We start from the raw sequence: 19,803 nt of genomic DNA on the forward strand, positions 1-19,803 counted from the left end.
TCCTCGTGCCCCATTGACCAGAGAGACTAATCTATTTAGACAGAAATCGTCATACCGTAAGTCTATCCTAGCCCTCTGGCTTACAGATTTCGGCAGGCAAAAGCTTCCAGCTACCTTATTTTTGTATGGCCAGGCTCAAGCGCCAGACCATGAAGGTTCAGTGACCAGTAAATGAATAGCCAGTGAACTAAAGCCTTATCAGAAACCCAAGTTCAAATTCTGAAACCCGCTGAATGTCTAGTGACAAAGAAATGGACGCAGAAACTGTGGTGTGCATACACAATGGAATTGTTTCTCACACATAATGAACAGAGATATATGGTTTATGGGACAATGGATACAATGGGACGTAATCATATTAAGTGGATTAAACCAATCTCAGAAAGACAAATAACATGTTCTCTCTCATTTGTGGTTCCTACATTTTACATAGATACATAAAATCATGTATATGGACCAGGAAGACGGCACAGCAAGGAAATATGCTTGCCACCAAGCCTGATGACCTGGCTTCAAACCCAACAATCCACATGGTGGGAAGGGAAAAAACAACTCCTGAAGGTTGAAGCGTACACATACCCACTAAATAAACCTAAAAAGCTGGGGATGTCAGGTGCCACATCCACTGAGTTCTCAGTGGGGCCTGCATGAAGCCTGGGGACAGCCAAGTGTGAGAACAGTCTATCTCACGTAAGTGCTAGGTGTCAGAACCAGAGGACACAGAGCCAGAAAGTGGGGGTCTCTTCCTATCTGCTGCTGCTCCTCCCATCCCTCTGTGTGCACCTTCCTTTCACCCCCTCTCCCTCCCCACCCTAGAATCTGTTTTCTGCTCTGTACATATCTTTTTCTCCTCCCATGCCCCCATATCATCACACCCACCCCTCCTGGCCCTTCATCCCTTCCCGGAGGAGCCCCATGACATGAAAACGAAGTATCTTGCTTAATATTTGTTTACTTGGGAACAGTGAGTTTTATGTACACTGATCTTAATTAAATTCTCAGCAAGTTTCTATTTGTGAATAGAGAGGCATTCTGCCCATGAAGGGGGCCTGTAAAATCTTGGCATCTTATTACCATTACACCCAGCACTTGGAAGCAACACCCGGGATTCAGTCTTTCATTTAGGGACCATGAAACTAGCTGTGTTCCCAGCAACACAGGTTATTGGCAATTTCACTCTGGGAGGGATGTGGCTTTCCTTGTAGACGTTCTAGCATGGCGCTTCAAATGCCATGGTGACTCGCTGCTCCATCTGTGTGGGCGCCTGATAGATAAAATTCTCCCACAAAATGCCAGCTGGGGTATCAACCAGAAAACACTTGATGTCTACCCAAACCAGTCTAGAGTCCTTGCCCTTCCTGTCATTTGCATGAGTCACAAATAAATAATTGTACTCAGAAAGCATACATACTTCCTCAGTCTCCTGGTATCTCATCTTCCAACTCGTTCTCCACATAGTTTTCTTTGAAACAGCCCCCAAGGTCACTTTCCCCAAAGAGCCCCCTCTGGCTGCCTTATCGTCTATGCTCCCTGAACTTTGGGACCCCTGTTTATAAGGCAAGCAATTGTCTTGTAACTCATTTGTTAAAAGAACCTGGTCATTTGTCCTGATGTGTCTTCATCATATAGACTTTGTGAATTATATCCTTGTACAAAAATAGAATATAGCAATAATGATGATGACAGTAGAATAAGAAATAGAGAAATGGGCCGGGCGGTGGTGGCGCACGCTTTTAATCCCAGCACTCGGGAGGCAGAGGCAGGGGATCTCTGTGAGTTCGAGACCAAGCCTGGTCTACCGAGCGAGTTCCAGGACAGGCTCCAAAACAATACAGAGAAACCCTGTCTCGAAAAAACCAAAAATAAAAATAAAAAATAAAAAAAAATAAATAGAGAAATGTAGGTAGATGTGGGATATGGAATGAGACGGAGGTTTTGAGCCAGGGCCTTGCTATGTAGCCCAGGCTAGTCTCAAATTCAAGATCCTCCTGCCTCCATCTCCTGAGTGCTAGAATTAATGGAGTCCTATTGTGCATAGCTTGAAAACAAAGTAAAAAGAATGAATTCAAGTCTGGAACTCAGTGTAAAGATCACAGCTAGGGATATAAATCTGGGAGACATCAGGATAATCCAAGTTATTTTTCTCCACAGTTAGCTGGAGAGAGGGTATAGACAGAACAGAGAGCAAAGGTGAAGCCTAAAATGGCTAAAACTAGTTTGGGGTCCCGGATGTGTGAGATGCAGACACGCAGCCTTGAACAACAAGCTGTCTGGAGTCCTGTGTGTAAACCAGAACACCAACAGGGAGCATAATTATCACTATCGCCACCACCACTTTGCACGTCTATTCACTTGTATTCACTTATTCAACAGCCCATGCAAGTGATTTTACTGTCCCTGTTTTATGGAAGGGAAAGCTGAGCTCAGTGAGGCTTAGTAACAGCTTGACAAAGGACAGGATTCACTCCAAGATGTGGACCACAGCACTGTCAGTACAAGGATGCTACAGCCACGTTGTCCACAACAGCCACAGAACCTGGAAACAACCCAAGCGTACATCAGTAACAGAGCATTCAAACAACTGTAAGTATGAGAGACAGCTGGGTACCTTTAAGATCGCTAAGGCTGGGGGTGTAGGTCAGTGGTAGGACACTTAACTAGCATTCATGAGGCCCTAGGACAGATCCCTGGTAGCACATACACATAAAAAGGAGGGAGGGAGGTGGCTCAGTGGGTAAGTCGTTCAGGTCCCAGCACCCACATAAAAAAACCAAGTGTGGTGGTACAGAAGATGGAGGATCTCTGAGCGCCCGTTAGCCAGCCAGTTTAGCCAACCAGTGAGCTCCAGTAAGATGGAGAGAAATTGAGGAAGATGCCCACATCGGCCTCTGTCCTCTACATGCACATGAAGACACACATACATTTGTACACATATATTACACACACACACACACACACACACACACACATACGTGCATGCACATGCACATACAAACTAGACTAAAAGCTCCAAAGGAAGGCACGAAGAACACCATGTAGTGAGCTCACTGCTTGATCAATTACAGTGGGGTATCTGGCCATCTCCTCCCAGAGTCTCAGCTTCCTCGCTTGGTCAGTGGAAGCTACAACACCCTGTCCTGCGACCCACAGATCTGCAACAAGAGCCAAACAGAAACAGAAAGTTTTCATTTCAATAGAGGGATGTGCACCTGTGAGAACTGATGGTTGCAGTTGCCCGAATTCCAAACACACCTGAATCCACTCGGATGACTCCTGGTACCCTGGAGGGTCTGTCCAGTCTTTCAGACAGAATGACAGAGCCAGACTCCCAGAAACCTCTGCTTCTCAGCTTTGCTCGATCCAGGAAAATCCCTTAGGCTAAAAAAGCAGATTTAGAGGCCCTTTCCTGGCTTTGCTGTGGCTCATCCCAAACAGCCAGGAAGCTGAAGGGCCCAGAGCACTTGCCTATCTATACACACACACACACACACACACACACACACACACACACACACACAGAGAGAGAGAGAGAGGCAAGGACACAGGAACTCCCTGTCCAAATGGCCCTGAGCGGGCACACAGGCTTGCCAATCGTAAGTAGTGTCTGTTCTGCCTGAGGTGGACTGTCTCCAGTGTGTGGACCCCTAGGCTCACAAAGCCAGAAGGAGTTTATGGGGGAAGGGATGAAGGAAGAGGGGAGAGGAAGGAGACGTGAGATGGTAGGCCATGCATGTTGGAGCCTGGGAGGAAAGAAAACCCCAGCCTGAGCAATCATTTGCGCTCCGTGTCCACGACCTCCCCTATTTAGGGTTTCGCAGACGTCATAACACATATCACACCCCTCCCCTTTCCCTGGGAGGTGGCAACAAAACCCAAGGAGCAGAGACAATCGTTGCTGGAGGCCTAATTATGGCGAGCAGCCTGGTGTGCTGGATATAGACTCTGCTTTGGGGGAAATGTGCTGATTTATGCGGTTTCCAACATTTAAAGGTGGAGACCAGACCGGCTGAATCAGATCAGAGTCTCTGGGACGAACCAAAACCCCAGGATGCTGAGCCAAAAAAAAAAAAAAAAACTGTGCATGATTGCCTCTGCCTCTCCCATAACCCCTTGTTCCCAGACCAGCTGCATCTTGGGTTCTCTGGCCATTACCTGGTGCTTAAAGCCCAAGTTAACCTGAAAACCACTGAGGCCCAAGTTAAATACTGTGCATATGCTCTGTCCATAGCTCTTGGGAAACTGGGGCATCTCAAGCAAAGGCCTCTAGAAGACTGCAAGTCAGTGAGACAAATACAAGTGGGTCATCTTGTCCTGCCCCACCTTGGCCAGTTGTACAAGTGTCACCAAATTCCCTCCTCTGTGCTTCAGCTCCAGTGTTGGCACCCTTGAATACTTTCTTCCTGGTCTCACACCCACGCTGATGCTGAGCCAAGCCAGGTGATTTGTCTCAGCCAATAGGATGTTAGCACCACTGGCTCTCACAAAGGTTGGAAAGCCCTCAGGCTTAGAATGTAGGGTTTATTCTCATTTGCAGTGCTTGGTATTGAGGTTTGGGAGGGTGGAGATCCCAAGTGACTTGCTGAGGAAGGGAAACCCATCTCGATGAATTTAGACAGTGAGGTCATCAAACAAGCTACCCTCAGACACACAAGAACCCTGAAGACCTGTGAGCGAGCCCAGGCTAGGCCTAAAAGATCACCCTACTGAGCCCCTGTGGAACTGCCAAAACCGCACAATTACAGTCTAAACAAATGGTTGTGTAAAGCCCTCCACAGCAAAGCAGAGGACGGAGCCACATCTGGAAGAGCTGGATTTAGCAGATATACAAGGAAGGGGGAGCCAGACAGAGAACGCACAGGCATACGCACAGGCAGGTAGGCCTAGAAGGCCTTCTCTTACAGATGTGTGTATCACTCAAGAAGACTGGAACCGGGGGCCTCTGCGGAGATGAGGCCAGTAAGGTGGTCAGAAGCCTTGCTACAGAGGACTTCGGACAGTGTGGGCTTTCTCCTGTAAACAGTAGGCAGCAGAAGGCAGAAAAGTGATGCATGAGAGCACCCAGAGGGGAGAAGGACCCCAAAGCAGCAGCCGTGAGGCTCTCCTTGAGGGAGGCGGAAACACCAGGAGAGGGTTCTGGTTCCTGGTTCCCAGTTACCTCTTACATATCCCTGTCTGGAAGTCATACATGAGGACTTGTATAAACTGAAGCAACTGGAATGACCAGCACATCCCCCACCCCAGTGTCTGCCAGAAGCCTTTTACAAAGCCCAGACTAGCACCCTGATGGTACCCCATACTCTGCCCACTTCTTCCATTCAGAGGCTCTCTCTCTTCTCTCTCTCTCTCTCTCTCTCTCTCTCTCTCTCTCTCTCTCTCTCTCTCTCTCTCTCTCTCTCTCTCTCTCTCTCTCTCTCTCTCTCTCTCTCACCTACGACTCCATAGTGAACCTTTTCTCTGAAACTCATCCATAGCCCATGAATTCAAGATACAAGGACCCAAACATCAGCAGGGTGCAGTGGTACACACCTTAACCCCAGAGCTTTGGAGGCAGAGGCAGGTGGATCTCTGTGAGTTCAAGGCCAGCCTGGTCTACAGAGAAAGTTCCAGGACAGCCAGGGCTGTTACACAGAGAAACCCTGTCTTTAAAAACAAATAAAAAACTCAAAAAGCCACTGGCTCAATGGAAGTTTGGAGTAACCACAAGCACGCGCACATGACGCCCTAGCTCCATTGTTCATCCACCTGAGGTGACAGGAAAGGTTTTCTTCTAACTCAGTCACCCTAAAACTGCCTGTGCCAAAGGTGAGGTGTGCATTGCACATAAGTCCCTCTGGTAGCATGGAGGAGGAGGTCAGATGTCTCTGTCCACCTGATCTACCCTTTCTCCTTAACCTTGATCTTGGCAGGAAGTCAAGTTTAACTCTTGAGGTAAGCACATTTACCATAAACCTTAAGAATGGGTTTCCGGAAAGTGTAAGCCTAAACCAATAGCAATGTCTCAAGAAAAGGGACAGATATGACACACTGGAACCAAGTTGGTGGCCAGTTAAAGGTGAATCAGTCAAGGACAGAAGTGCAGTTTCATAAAGCCAACCTTTTTTTTTACTTTTTTTTATTTTTTATTACTTTAACTTTAAATAATTTGCTTCACATATCAATCCCAGTTCCCTCTCCCTCCCCTCCTCCCGCACCCCCCATCATCCCTTCCTGCCTCCTACCCTATCCCCACTTCCTTTCACATATCTAGAGTCTGTCATTTCACTCAGGGCAGGGTCCAGGCACTCCCCTAAGAGTCCAGGCTGAGAGAGCATCTCTCTTTGTACACTGATCCACTGCCCAGGGCCCCATAGGTTGCCCAGATCTCCTCAGTGACTCTCACACTCAGGGGGTCTGGATCAGCCCCATGCTGGCCTCCCAGCTGTCTGTCTGGGATCCAAGAGCTCCCTCTTGTTCAGATCAGCTGTCTCTGCTAGTTTTGCCAGCCCATTCTTTGCCAATTTGCTCATCACTCCTCTCTCTCTGTCACTGGGTTCCATGGGTTCAGTTCTGTGGGTGTTTGCCTCTGCTTCCATCAGTCAATGGATGAAGGTTCTAGGATGGCTATAGACATCAAGTTCATTATCAGGAATGGGCATTTAAGGTGGTCTCTCCACTATTGCTTAGCTTGCCAGTTGGTGTCATCCCTTTAGATCACTAGAGGTCTACAGGTCTCACTGGTGCCAGACCGGTCTTCTAACCTATGACTCCCTCTTCCCCCTATTCTACCCCCCAATCTGCTCCACGATGTTCATAGCAGCATTATTTGCAATAGCAGAACCTGGAAGCAACTGAAGAGTGGATAGAGAAAATGTGGTACATTTACACAATGGAGTACTACTCAGCAGAAAAAAACAATGGAATCTTGAAATCCACAGGTAAATGGATGGCACTAGAAGAAACCATCCTGAGTGAGGTAACCCAGTCACAAAAAGACAAACATGGTATGTACTCACTCATATATGGATTTTAGACATGAATCAGGATAGTGCCAGTCTGTACTTCCACTGACAGAGAGTCTGGGAAACAGGATAGAACCTAAGAGAGATATGCATGGTACCCCAGAGAATAGGAATGAGGCAAGATCTTCTGAACAGATTGGGAACATGGTAAGGGGTTGGGGGGAGTGGGAGCTGGGAAGAAGAGAGGGGGAGAAGAGGAAGAGAGAGGAGGTCATGGGGGGAACATAAAGCCAACCTTTTGCAGACACTCAAGATCCAAGTAGCCTGGTCCACTCTGAAGTAGATCTCTTCTTGTTATCTCTGCAGTAACAGGAGGCTCAGCAGGTCCCTGCCCCAGAAGTGTTATCCCAGGCTAGCTCAACCCACCATTCTGTCCATGGCAGCCTTCAGAGTTGACAAGATGCCTGATAAAAACCCACTTCATCTTTTTTCCAGCTTAAATGTAATCCTAGAAGGACTGACTTCCTTCTTTCCCCAAACCAACTTTCCAAAAGTAGGATGGAGATATAATTCAGTTGGTAAAGTCATCACGCACAAGGACCAGAGAATCACATAGGCCAGTTATGGTGACAGACAGGTGTCTGTAATCCCAGGCACTCACCAGAAGCCTCTATCTGCACCAGGCTGTACATGGTACCTCCTTCTCGCACATCTGATTTGCAGTGATTCTCCCAGGTGATGCCAGGGTTGAAAAACTTTGCTCCTTCCCTCGTCTGCCCAGCGAGATGGCAGACTCCGTGTGTCAGTTCTCAGATACCTGCTGGATGAATGAATCTGTTTCTGACAGAGCCAGCACATGGCTGAGATGAACATCAGAATCTAGACTGCTGAGGCTCCAGTACCCTTCCTCCCCAATAGCCTTTCCCTCAGGGCTCCCAAATAGTATACTGAGACACCTGTAACCCTGTTTATCCCCCTCATTTCCACACTGAGGCCCTCACCCTTGGTATGAGGGGTTTTGGAGATAATCCTAAGGAAACTGTTGTGGCCAGGCAGTGTCATGAGGGTGTGGCCTCTTTCTGGGATCAATGGCCTTATAAGAGAAGGGGGAAAGAGATCATTCAATCTCCACTCATGCCGGAAGGTGGCTTTCTGCAAACCAAGAAGAGAGCCCTTACCAGAATCCAGCCTTGCTGGTATAAAGGTTGAGACTTCTACACTATAATAATTTATAATCCACCATTTTGGGAGTTTTATATGCATGTGTGCATATGTGTGCATGGGTGTGCATGCCTGTGTATGCATATGTGTGGAGGCCAGAGTTTATGGAGAACAACTTCAGCTGTCAAATCTAGAACACCATCCACCTATTGAGACAGGATCTCTCCCTGGTCTGGATTGTAGCTGGACTGGTCAGCAGACCCCAGAGATTCCAGTCTCCACCTCCTTGGTGGTGGAGTTACAAATGCATGCAACCATGCCAAGATTTCCCTCCTCCACAAGATTCTGGAGGTCAAACTCAGGTCTTCTTACTTGCAAGGCAGGGACTCTACTACATGAGCCATCTCCCCAAGCTCTAGTCCATTGCTCAAGCCACTCAGACTAAGATGGTGTGTGGTGGCAGTCCAAACAAACTTAAAATTGTTTATTTAGCCAGGTCCAAGAAACTTTGGTCTAGCGGAACCGGCCCTGGAGTCTACAGCATACTCTTGGGAAGGCACTGTGGTCATCCTAAATATCACAGAGAAGCAGAGCAGTATGTGTCAGGTGTCTAAGAGCCATAGCTCAGGGAGGTCAGAGTTCCAGCCTCATTGGTGCAATGTTGCTTCTGATGATACCTTGTCTTTGCACAGGTGGCTTTCCAGTGATTACAGAAATAAGAAATGAGGTTATTGTACCAGTAAGGATTCTCTAAAGGAACAGAACTGATTGTGTGCGTGCGTGTGCATGTGTGTGTGAGCGTGATTTATTAGACTGGCTAGCAGGATGTGGTGGTGGGTAGTCCTACAATGGCTATCTCATGACAGAAAGGTCAAGAATCTGGTGGTGGTCAGTCCACACAGCCAAGCGTCTCTTCTGTTCCAACTTGGGACTGGAGTCCAGCAGGACTCCTGGGGAGCTGCTGATTTTTAGTCTGCATTGGAATCCTGAAGAATTTGGATTTAATGTTGGCCACAACAACAGGATAGATGAACTTGCCAGTGAGAGTGAAGGCAAGCAGGCCAAAATCAAAGTTTCCTTCTTCTGTGTCCTTTTTATATGGGCTGCCACCAGAAAGTGTGGCCCAGACTTAGGGTGGGCTTTCCTGCTTCAAATAATCTGATTAAGAAAACCCCTCCCAGGAGTACACAGCATTTTGGGCTTACAGATGTGCTCAGCTTGACAATCAAGATCAGCCATAACAGCAGTGTGAGTGCTGAGTTCTGAAGAGCTGTGAGGGCCCAGGGGACACACAACCCATCCCTGTGGGGCTCCCGCTATTTGACATGAAATCTAAATTTTATTTTTTCCTTTCAGCTTAAAGGAGTTGACCTTTCAAATGACTGTTGATCTTTTAGGACACAAATACAAGTTATTTGGGCCTGACTACTTAATCGAAAACAAAACTATACTGGAGTTGGAGAAATGGCTCAGCAGCTGAGTGCTACTACTATTCCAGAGGGTTCCAGTTCCATCCCCAGCACCATGTCAGGTAGCTCACAGCTGTCCATAACTCCAGCTCCAGGAGACCAAACACCCTCTTCTGACCTCCAAAGGCACCCGCACACATGTGGCATACATTCATACACACACACAAATAAATACAAATAAATATCTTTTTAAAAAACTCACTAGGCTTTGGTTTTGGCCATGGGAACACCAAAAACTCATATACTAAGGATATTGGAAACAGAAGAAATGTGTTAAAAATTTGTACTTCTGGCCGGGTGGTGGTAGCACACGCCTTTAATCCCAGCACTCTGGAGGCAGAGGCAGGTGGATCTCTGTGAGTTCGAGACCAAGCCTGGTCTACCGAGCGAATTCCAGGACAGGCTCCAAAACAATACAGAGAAACCCTGTCTCAAAAACCAAAAAGTAATATAATAATAATTTGTACTTCTGGTACACAGTTTCCCTGCCCTGTAGAAACTGGAAACAATTGTACATCATAAGGCTGTGATGGGATTGGCTAGAAGGATGTACAGACAGTGATTGGAATCTGGTACATAAGAGGCTCTCCTGGTTTGCTTCTCTGTTGCTATGATGAGCACCACGGTCAAATTCTTAGGGACAAAAGGATTTATGTGGTTTACAGGTTACAGCATCAAGGGAAGTTAAGCAGGAACATTGGGGGAATGGAACACTTCTCACAGGCCTGCTTCCTCTGGCTTATTCAACTACCTTCCTTACACAGCCCAGGCCCATCTAGCTAGGGATGGTACAGCCCACAGTGGACTGAGTCCCTCTACCTCAATAGCAATCAAGAAAATGTCCCACAGACCAATCTGATGGAAGCAGTTTCTCAGCTGAGATTCCCTCTTCCCCCTGTATGTCTAGGTTTGTGAAAAGTTGACAAAAACTGTGACAGAGACCAGTCAATTCTTGGCATTGTTACAAGAAAAAAATCTCAAATGTGTCACAGAATATTATATTAACAGTCTCCTCAAATATATGTTTTTTCTGCTTTTGGGGTAGAGCCCAAAGCCTCACGGATTCTAGGCTAAACAACACTCCCAGCCCTTCTGACTAATAATGTTGGAATGGTTGTATGCCAAGCACATGGGCTTGCATCGAGAAGAGAACTAGCAATAAAGACTTGTGTGTATATGTGCATGCTAATGCATGAGTGCACACATGTGAGGTGACATGTGAGGACTGGAGGTCATGGAATACAACCTCAGGCATCATCCTCAGGAACACTGCCTTCTTTGAGATAGTATCTGGAGCTCACCAACAGGAGTCATGGAGGACTAGATGAGGACCTGAAACCGTGGCCAAGGCTCCCCCAAGCCTCAATCTCCACATGCATCCCTTGGTCTGAGAGTTCAGAGAATGAGGATGTTTCATCCGATGTACAAACGCCAGCAGGCACCAGACAATGACAGAGAAGCGTACCCCACCCCCAACAAACAGGACCGACTTAGTTGGTGGTGATTAACCCAGCAAAACTGATCTGCTGATGACAAACTTCCTCTATCAGCTTGTCACATGACATCCCAGACTCTGGAGGTAAATTAATTTCTCGGCTTACTTTGTGTTGAAGGTAATTAAGCATGTCAGAGTTACATAACCATCCTTCCAAACTGATTCAGACCTTTCACTAAATTGGACCAACTCAGACTGTGTGGCAGTACCGAGTCTCTGCCAGCTGTGTAGCCAGTGCGGCATTCAATGCCTTAAATAGAGATTTGTTGATCAATCCACCTACAGTTTTTAAAATGGAGTCTTGCATTGAGAGTATAAAAAAATTTTAAAGCCTTCTTTTAAAATAAATAAATAAAGGATCTGTTTCCATCAGATCAAATTTCCTTTGCCATTTGCCTCTAGGACTCCTAGAGATCCTGGGATTTTTTAATGCTGAATTTAGCCCTTTATTAGATAGTCATTGCCATCGACCTCGTTCCCATAGAGGGGTGATTATGGATTCATTCCTCCTACAGAGCTGTGGCTGGCAGAAGTGGTTCTGCGTGTAGCTTCAGGGAAATGCTGTGTTCTATAAAATGAAGGCTGAGAGGGCTGTGGAGCTGATTCTGGCATGTTTTCCTAAATTAAGAAGAAAATGAGGGGGTGAGGATGCAGTTCAGTCTAGCATGCACAGAGCCCTGGTTCGATCCCCAGCACTGCGTAAACTGGGTGTGATGGTGAATACCTGTGATCCCAGCACTTATTAGAAAACTTTCAACATGACCTTTTTAGTGCACTGCGTAAGTTTAACAAGCACTTAAATGAAAAGAAAAATAAAAACAGTGGACAAACTTAAAAGACAGGCCAGTAGAAAAGACCCAATCTGGATAATTATCTAGAGTCAGATATGATGGCACACATTATAATTATACTTATGTAATTCAAGATGATTATAATTATCTGGGTATTATCTGGAGTCAGGTGTGATGGCGCACATATAAACCCAGCACTTGGGAGGCTGAGAAAGAGGATCGTCAGTTCAAGGCCAACCTGGGTTACGTATCAAGTTCTACGGCAGCATATGGAAAGAAAGAGATGGGGAGAAAGAGAAAGGAAGCAAGAGAGAGATGAAGGAAGGAGGGGAGTAGAGGGAGGAAGCTTTGCTCACTCATGGGTTAATTAAGGCTTTAACTCATGCTCACTCTGCAGGGGATTTTTAATATTCACGTAACTACTTTGATGGAAAGATGCTGATCAGCACAGTAGGGCGGACTGCAATTCCTGTTTTCCCAACCCTCTTCCATCCAGTTCCAGGCTGTTGCCTTTGAGACCCGGTTCCTGCAGAAAGTACTGCTTTGGGGCTTGCAGCTTCTTAGACAATTAAGCAGTGAGCAACTCCAAGGAGTGGTGAAAGTGGCCACTTCAGCAAAAAGGCTGGGCTTTCCGGATCCACAGGCCCTGCAGGAGACACAGGGCCTTCCTGGCCCTTAGAAAGCTGACATGCGGCCAACAGGTCTGAATGGCCCACCAGCAAGTCTGGGATTGTGGAGAGACAGGGGCAGAGGCCTCCCGTGAGCACCTTGGCAAGAGGCACTGGCAGTCCTTCGGAACCTTCGCCCCCAGCTAGTATGGAATACACAGTGTGGTAGAAATCACAAGAAAGCTGACCTCAAGAAAAAAAAAAAGATGGAAGCTGTCTTTTGAGTTCCATTCAGGCTGTGTGGCACATTCATGCCCAGACACACACACGCAGAGAAAGAATAACACTGCTATCATTATAAATTATAAAAAAGAAAACATAGCCGGGCGTTGGTGGTGCACGCCTTTAATCCCAGCACTCGGGAGGCAGAGGCAGGCGGATCTCTGTGAGTTCGAGGCCAGGCTGGACCGACAGCCTCCAAAACAGAGAAACCCTATCTTGTAAAACCAAAAAAAAAAAAAAAGAAAGAAAAAAAAAGAAAGAAAACATGCCTCAACTTAATGACCAAATAAGATATCTCAACTGATTCAAAAGCTACAGAAAATAAACAAATGGGCAAATTTAACTCATTAAACAACGTTAGGGGGCTGGAGAGACGACTCAGCGGTTAAGAGCACCAGCTGCTCTTCAGAGGTCCTGAGTTCAATTCACAGCAACCATATGGTTGCTCATAACCATCTGTAATGAGATCTGGTGCCCTCTTCTGGCCTGCAGGGATACATGTAGGCAGAACACTGTACACACATTAAAGAAAAAAAAAGAAGTTGGGCAGTTGTGGCACATTCTTTAATCCTAGCACTTGGGAGGCAGAGGCAGGTGGATCTCTGTGAGTTCAAGGCCAGACTGGTCTATACATTCCAGGACAGCCAAGGCTGCACAAAAAAAAACTGACCTTTTTAGTGCAGTGGGTAAGTTTAACAAGCACTTAAACAAAAGCAAATTAATTAATTAATAAACAGTAGACAAGCTTAAAGACTGGTCAACAGAAATAAACCAATCTGAGTGGGAGATACCCTTGAATGAATTGGTACAGGTGAATGCTTCCTGAACATACAAATAGTAGCACAGACATTGAGGTAGACAATTAATAAATGGGACCTCCTGAAACCGAGAAGCTTCTGTAAGGCAAAGGACATAGTCAGCAAGACAAAAACGACAGCAGACAGAATGGGAAAAGATCTTCACCAACCCCACATCTGACAGAGGGCTGATTTCCAAAACATACAATGAACTCAAGAAGTTAGCCACCAAGACACCAAATAATTCAATTAAAAAGTGGGGTGCAGAACTAAATAGAGAATTCTCAATAAAGGAATCTAAAATGGCTAAAAGACGCTTAAGAAAGTGTTCAACATCCTTAGCCATCAGGGAATTGCAACTCAAAATAACTCTGAGATACCATCTTACACCGGCCAGAATGGATAAAATCAAAAACACCAATGACAGTCTATGCTGGAGAGGACGTGGAGAAAGAGGAACACTCCTCCATGGCTGGTTCAAGTACAAACTTGTACAACCACTTTGGAAATCAGTATAGCAGTTTCTCAGGAAAACTAGATCTACCTCAAGATCTAGTAATTCCTCTCCTGGCCATATACCCAAAGAATGCACATTCATACAACAAGGACATCTGTTCAACTATGTTCATAGCAGCATTGTTTGTAATAGCCAGAACCTGGAAGCAACCTAAATGCCCTTCAACTGAAGAATGGATAGAGAAAATGTGGTACATTTATACAATGGAATACTGCTCAGCAGAAAAAAAAATGGAATCTTGAAATTCGCAGGCAAATGGATGGAACTAGAAGAAACCATCCTGAGTGAGGTAACCAGTCACAAAAAGACAAACATGGTAAGGACTCACTCACATATGGTTTTTAGGCATAGAGAAAAAAGGGGGGGGAGAACTGAGACAGGAGAGGAATAGGGAAGGGCAAGAAAGGAGATGCCTTGATAGAGGGAGCCAGTACAGGTTTGGAGAGAGGTCTGGCACAGAGGAAATGGTAGGGGATTCACAGGGATGACCCCAACTAAGAATGTAGGCAGTATTGGAGAGGCTGCCTTTGATGCCCTTCCCCTATAATGAGATTGATGACTACCTTGGTTACCATTCCTAGAACCTTGACCCAGTAGCTGATCAAAGCAAAACCAGACACCCACAGTTGAAAACTGAGTCATACTCGCAGAATCCAGTTGCACTGAGGGAGGAGAGATGACCAAATGAACTAAGACAGAACTGGAGATACCCACAAAAGTTGACCTGACCTAATGAGAGCACGCAGACCCTAGTTGTAAAGCAGGGGAACCAACATTGGGCCAAACCAAGCCCTCTGAATATAGGTACCAGTTAGGAGGCCAAGGCAGTCTATGAAACTTAACAGTGGAGCCAGGGTTTATTATTAGGTCACAAATGTACCTTGGGCGCCCATTCCCTATGAAGGGATACTATTGCAGCCCAGATATGGAAAGGAGGGCCTGGGCCCTCCTCCAAATGATGTGATGGACTTTGATGATCCCCCGTGGAGGGCCTCACTATCCCTGGGGAGTGGGTGGTGGGTGGGTTGGGGGGTCAGTAGGAAGCATGGGAGGATGGGAGGGTGAGGGAATAGAGGGATAGGTATGTAAATAAGAATGTTTCTAGAAAGAAAAAAAAGGAAATAATCCAATCTGGAGTCAGGCATGATGGCACACACATAAACTCAGCACCTAAAAGACTGAGACAAGAAGATGGCCAGTTCAAAGGCAACCTGAGCTTCATATCCTAAGCCAGAATATGGAGAGGGAGGGAAGGAGGGAAGGAGGAGAGGGAGGGAAGGAGGGAAGGAGGAAAGGGAGGGAGGGAAGAGAGGGAGAGAAGGAAGGAGGGAAGGAGGGAGGGAAGGAGGGAAGGAGGAGAGGGAGGGAAGGAGGGAAGGAGGAGAGGGAGGGAGGGAGGAGAGGGAGAGAAGGAAGGAGGGAAGGAGGGAGGGAGGAGAGGGAGGGAAGGAGGGAAGGAGGAGAGGGAGGGAGGGAGGGAGGAGAGGGAGAGAAGGAAGGAGGGAAGGAGGGAGGGACGGAGGGAGGGAGGAAGGGGCCTTCCTTTCCTGGGGAACTGCTGCTCTTAGCTCCACCAGCAGTCCAGCAGCAGCTGTCTGAAGTGTCTTTATGCAGCGGCTCCTCCTGCCCAGCCCTGCGCTGTCACATTTCTTGGCGCAGGTGTTACTCCACAATAAATCTTCTGTACCTTCCAACATGTCTCACAATTCTCTCCTGAGTAAAATCATTCTGAGGCAAATACCGCATCTATTCACAATGATTCGAAAGAAAATATGGGGCCAGCTAAGTAAGGGGCTTGTACAAAGCTGACAACCTGAGTTCAGTGCCTGAAACCCTCTTGAGAGGAGGAATATGGTTGGTTGGAATCTGTAATCCTAGCACTCCTCAGGCTGGGGACAGAAGAATCACCAAGACGTTTGCAGGGAGGGAGGGAGGAAGGGAGGGGGGAGGGAACAGGAAGGAATTCTTTGTCTGTGTATCTCTAAGGATGCTTCCTAGCCACTCCTGAAGCAGGAAAAGCCTGACTAGCCTGCAACCCCGTGTACCTAGAGTTCCTTCTGTCACTGATTAAGCTTTAAACTTTAAATTAAAAAAAAAACTTGTCACTCAGCTAAACAAGCAGCAGCAGAGTCCTGTGGACTCAGGAGGGGACAACACCTCTGCAGTACAGTCACCTTTGTAAGGACTGAAGACGGTTGTCAGGAATTGGGGGGCAGCCTATCCTAACTCAAACTAGATGAGACCACCAGCCCTTTACCTGGGCCCTCTTAGGTGTCTGATGAGGAAGGACAGATGCACCAAACTCCACACTCAGCCCATAACAGCCACCTTCTGAGCACATGTCCTATGGAGCTTGCTCAAGCATGCTCAGAGCACCTGGACTGTATGTGCCCTGCCTCCAGTCACCTTTCACCAAACCTCAAGGCCACCATCCTTCTTTGTTCCCAGAACATTCCTAACTCTGTCCTTGAGAAGCCTATTTGAGAGTTGGACCTCCCTCCTCCTCTTCTTGTGTTTGGCAGCCTTACGAATAGAGTCCCTCCTTACCAAACTCTCCTCTACAGTGGCTAGCACTCCCCACAGAAGACATTAGGGATCCATCTAAAACCTCAAACACCACCATCTCAGCAGAGGGATGCCCAAGGAGGGTAGAATTGTAGCTTGAAGAGGCAGATAAACACCTAAATTTAAAAACAAAATTTAAGTCGGGCATTGGTGGTGCACACCTTTAATCCCAGCACTCAGGAGGCAGAGGCAGGCGGATCTCTGTGAGTTCAAGGCCAGCCTGGTCTACAGAGCGAGTTCCAGGACAGGCCCCAAAGCAATACAGAGAAACCCTGTCTCAAAAAAAATGGAATTTCCAATTCCCATCACAAGAACTTTTGAAGCTTAAAACAAGAACTTTAGCGGGGTGGTGGTGGCTCACGCCTTTAATCCCAGCACTCAAGAGGCAAAGGCAAGTAGAACTCAGTGAGTTTAAGGCCAACCTCGTTTACAGAGTGAGTTCTAGGACAGCCAGGACTACACAGAGAAACAGTCCTAAAAAAACTAAACGAAAAATAACAAGAAGTTTAAACTTTGAAAACAATAGGCAAACGAAACACAAGACAGTAATGATGGTGGTGTTGAACCCTGAATCAGAACCCTAGAAGATCCAGTATAATAAGTACCTTAAAGCTCAGAGAAGATAATGAGGGAAAAGATGAAGATTGAGAGGAAAGATGCAGGAATCCTAACACAAGTGGAGACAACGTGGAGTCAGAAGACAGACACTAATCAAACACACGACAGGAGAATAGCCCCTGAACTAAGGACAGATTTGAATAGTTTCTTCAGTCTGTGGAGAAGAAAGGGGGCTGCCTGGCTAAAAGTCATTCACACGGTAGATGGAGGAAAGACACCACGGATACGCAAGAACTCAAAGGTGAGCCTGCAGATAAGAGGCCGCATGTGAACTACAAATGATTTTTTCCTCAAATCTGCCCTCCAAATCTCCCACAAGAACCTCCCTTGTGGCTCACTCCAACAAGAAATCTATAGGTAAGGCAATCTGTGAAATACAGTTCAGCCTAGCCAAGTTCACACATTTCAAAGCCACGGTGGCAGCTAAGGAGAAAGGGACCCAACAGCTATTTTCAGCCCCATTTTTTCTGGGTGGCTTCAAGTCTCTGAACAAGAGCGACACAGGAACTGAGCCAATTCTGCAAGCTGGGGCCTTCCTTTCCTGGGGAACTCCACCAGCAGTCCAGCAGCAGCTGTCTGAAGTGTCTTTATGCAGCGGCTCCTCCTGCCCAGCCCTGCGCTGTCACATTTCTTGGTGCAGGTGTTACCACAATAAATCTTCTGTACCTTCCAACACGTCTCAACATCTATGTCTCACAATTCTCTCCTGAGTGAAATCATTCTGAGGCAAATACCGCATCTATTCACAATGATTCGAAAGAAAATATGGGGCCAGCTAAGTGAGTAAGGGGCTTGTACAAAGCTGACAACCTGAGTTCAATGCCTGAAACCCTCTTGAGAAGAGAATTATGGTGGTTGGAATCTGTAATCCCAGCACTCCTCAGGCTGGGGACAGAAGAATCACCAAGACGTTTGCAGGCCAGCTAGTCTGTGCAGGACACACCGTGGCAGAAGCAAGACACCCTGCTCAAAAACAGCATGACGGAGATAATCAGCTCCTGAAAGCTGCCCTCTGATCCCCACGTGGACACATAGACGTGCTCACACACATAGTTAAAAACAACAACAATAACAATAATTGGTTTTAAGTGCCTCAGTTAAATGAATAAATGAAACTTCAACAGATAAAAACCATTGAAAATAACCAAATAGACACTTTTTCACTTCAGAAACTACTTTAAAATTTAACCTTATTCCACAGCCAGATCTAAGCCTGTTCACTTTGTGAAAATCTCACAGTTAAGACTGGGAACCTTATTTACGGCAGAGTGCGTCCTCAGTCCCCTGTGACCTCCCACCGTGTGGCCTTTGATTGCATCTTTCCAGCCTGTACTCAGTGAGCACAACTCAGAAGCCACCATAGGAGATGATTTTTAAAATGAAACTGACTGCTCTTCCAGAGGACCTGGGCTCCATTCCCAGCACCCACATGCAGTTCGTAACTGTCTATGTCTCCAGTTCCAGAGGATGCAGCACACATATGGAATACAGGTACACATAGAGGCAGAACACTCAGTCACATAAAATAACAACAAAAGTTAAAAAGCATTTGGGGAAAAAATTTTAAAAAGGGGGGTTGGAGAGGTGACTCATCGGTTAAAACCACTTCCAGAGGACCTGGGTTCAACTCCCAGCACCAAAATGGTAGTTCACAGCCATCTACAACTCCAGGCTCAGGGGATCTGATGGCCTCTGTAAGCACTGTGTGCTTGTCGTCCTCAGACATACACGAAGGCAAACACCCATGTACATAAAAAAAATCAGAACAAAAGATAAAAGGAGGTTCTTCAGAAACATGATAAATAATGTAACCTCAGAAGCCACCAAACTTATTAAGGATTAGTGGTGTGTATATACCTGCAGCCCCAGCACTTGGGAGGTAAAAGCAAAAGAATCAGGAGTTCAAGAGCATCCTTGGCTATAGGCAGTTTGAGTCCAGCTTTGACTACTGAGACTGGGGGGGGGTGATTAAATGGCTCAGCAAGTAAAGGTACTTACCACTCAGAACCCACATAAAAGTGAAAGAATAAGCCAACAGAATGTTCTGTGACCTTTGACCTCCACATGTGCCATGCATGTGTATACACACACACACACCATGAGAGAGAGAGAGAGTTTATATAGTTTTTAAACAGGAAGCAGCAGTCACCAAAGTCAAATATACAGCTATTGTTAAGACACTGAGTCACTGAGTATCTTGGGTGTGTAGTGATCTTTTCCCAAGTGACCCCCTTACTTGATGCCTGTGCCATGTCAAAATTTTTTCTAAATAAATCCCAGTTTTGTGTCAGGGAGATGGAGGGTAGATCTTTAACCCCACCATCAGAGAGGCTTAGGCCATGCGGTCATCTCCACACACCAAAATCAGCTGGTTAGTTAAATCATAAAAAATAAAATAGGTATATTTTATGATATTCAACTAGTTCATTTCAGTCAGAGTGATTTTTTTAATCCTAATTCTACCTCATAACAGTTTCAAAATTAATGGAACAAAAACTAACAAAATATAGAGCGTCTCTCAAAAACTGACAAGATAAGTAAATTTATCAAAATCATTAAAGA

At 46.3% G+C, this 19,803-nt stretch overlaps 1 long non-coding RNA gene across 2 annotated transcripts in view; it reads right to left on the bottom strand.

Moving 5' to 3' along the window:
* LOC110343257 overlaps positions 1-19,803 on the bottom strand; it is a 113,366-nt gene that overhangs the window by 74,273 nt on the left and 19,290 nt on the right. Inside the window, exon 2 of one of the 2 annotated variants that reach the window (XR_005871605.1) lies at positions 7,600-7,755. The exons of the other annotated variant lie outside the window; for it this stretch is intronic. This is a non-coding gene — a long non-coding RNA (uncharacterized LOC110343257). The remainder of the gene's footprint in view (positions 1-7,599; positions 7,756-19,803) is intronic. 2 annotated transcript variants of the gene reach the window in all.

This window comes from Mesocricetus auratus, unplaced genomic scaffold (assembly GCF_017639785.1).
Source record: "Mesocricetus auratus isolate SY011 unplaced genomic scaffold, BCM_Maur_2.0 Super-Scaffold_100028, whole genome shotgun sequence".
NCBI classification, from domain to species: domain Eukaryota; kingdom Metazoa; phylum Chordata; class Mammalia; order Rodentia; family Cricetidae; genus Mesocricetus; species Mesocricetus auratus.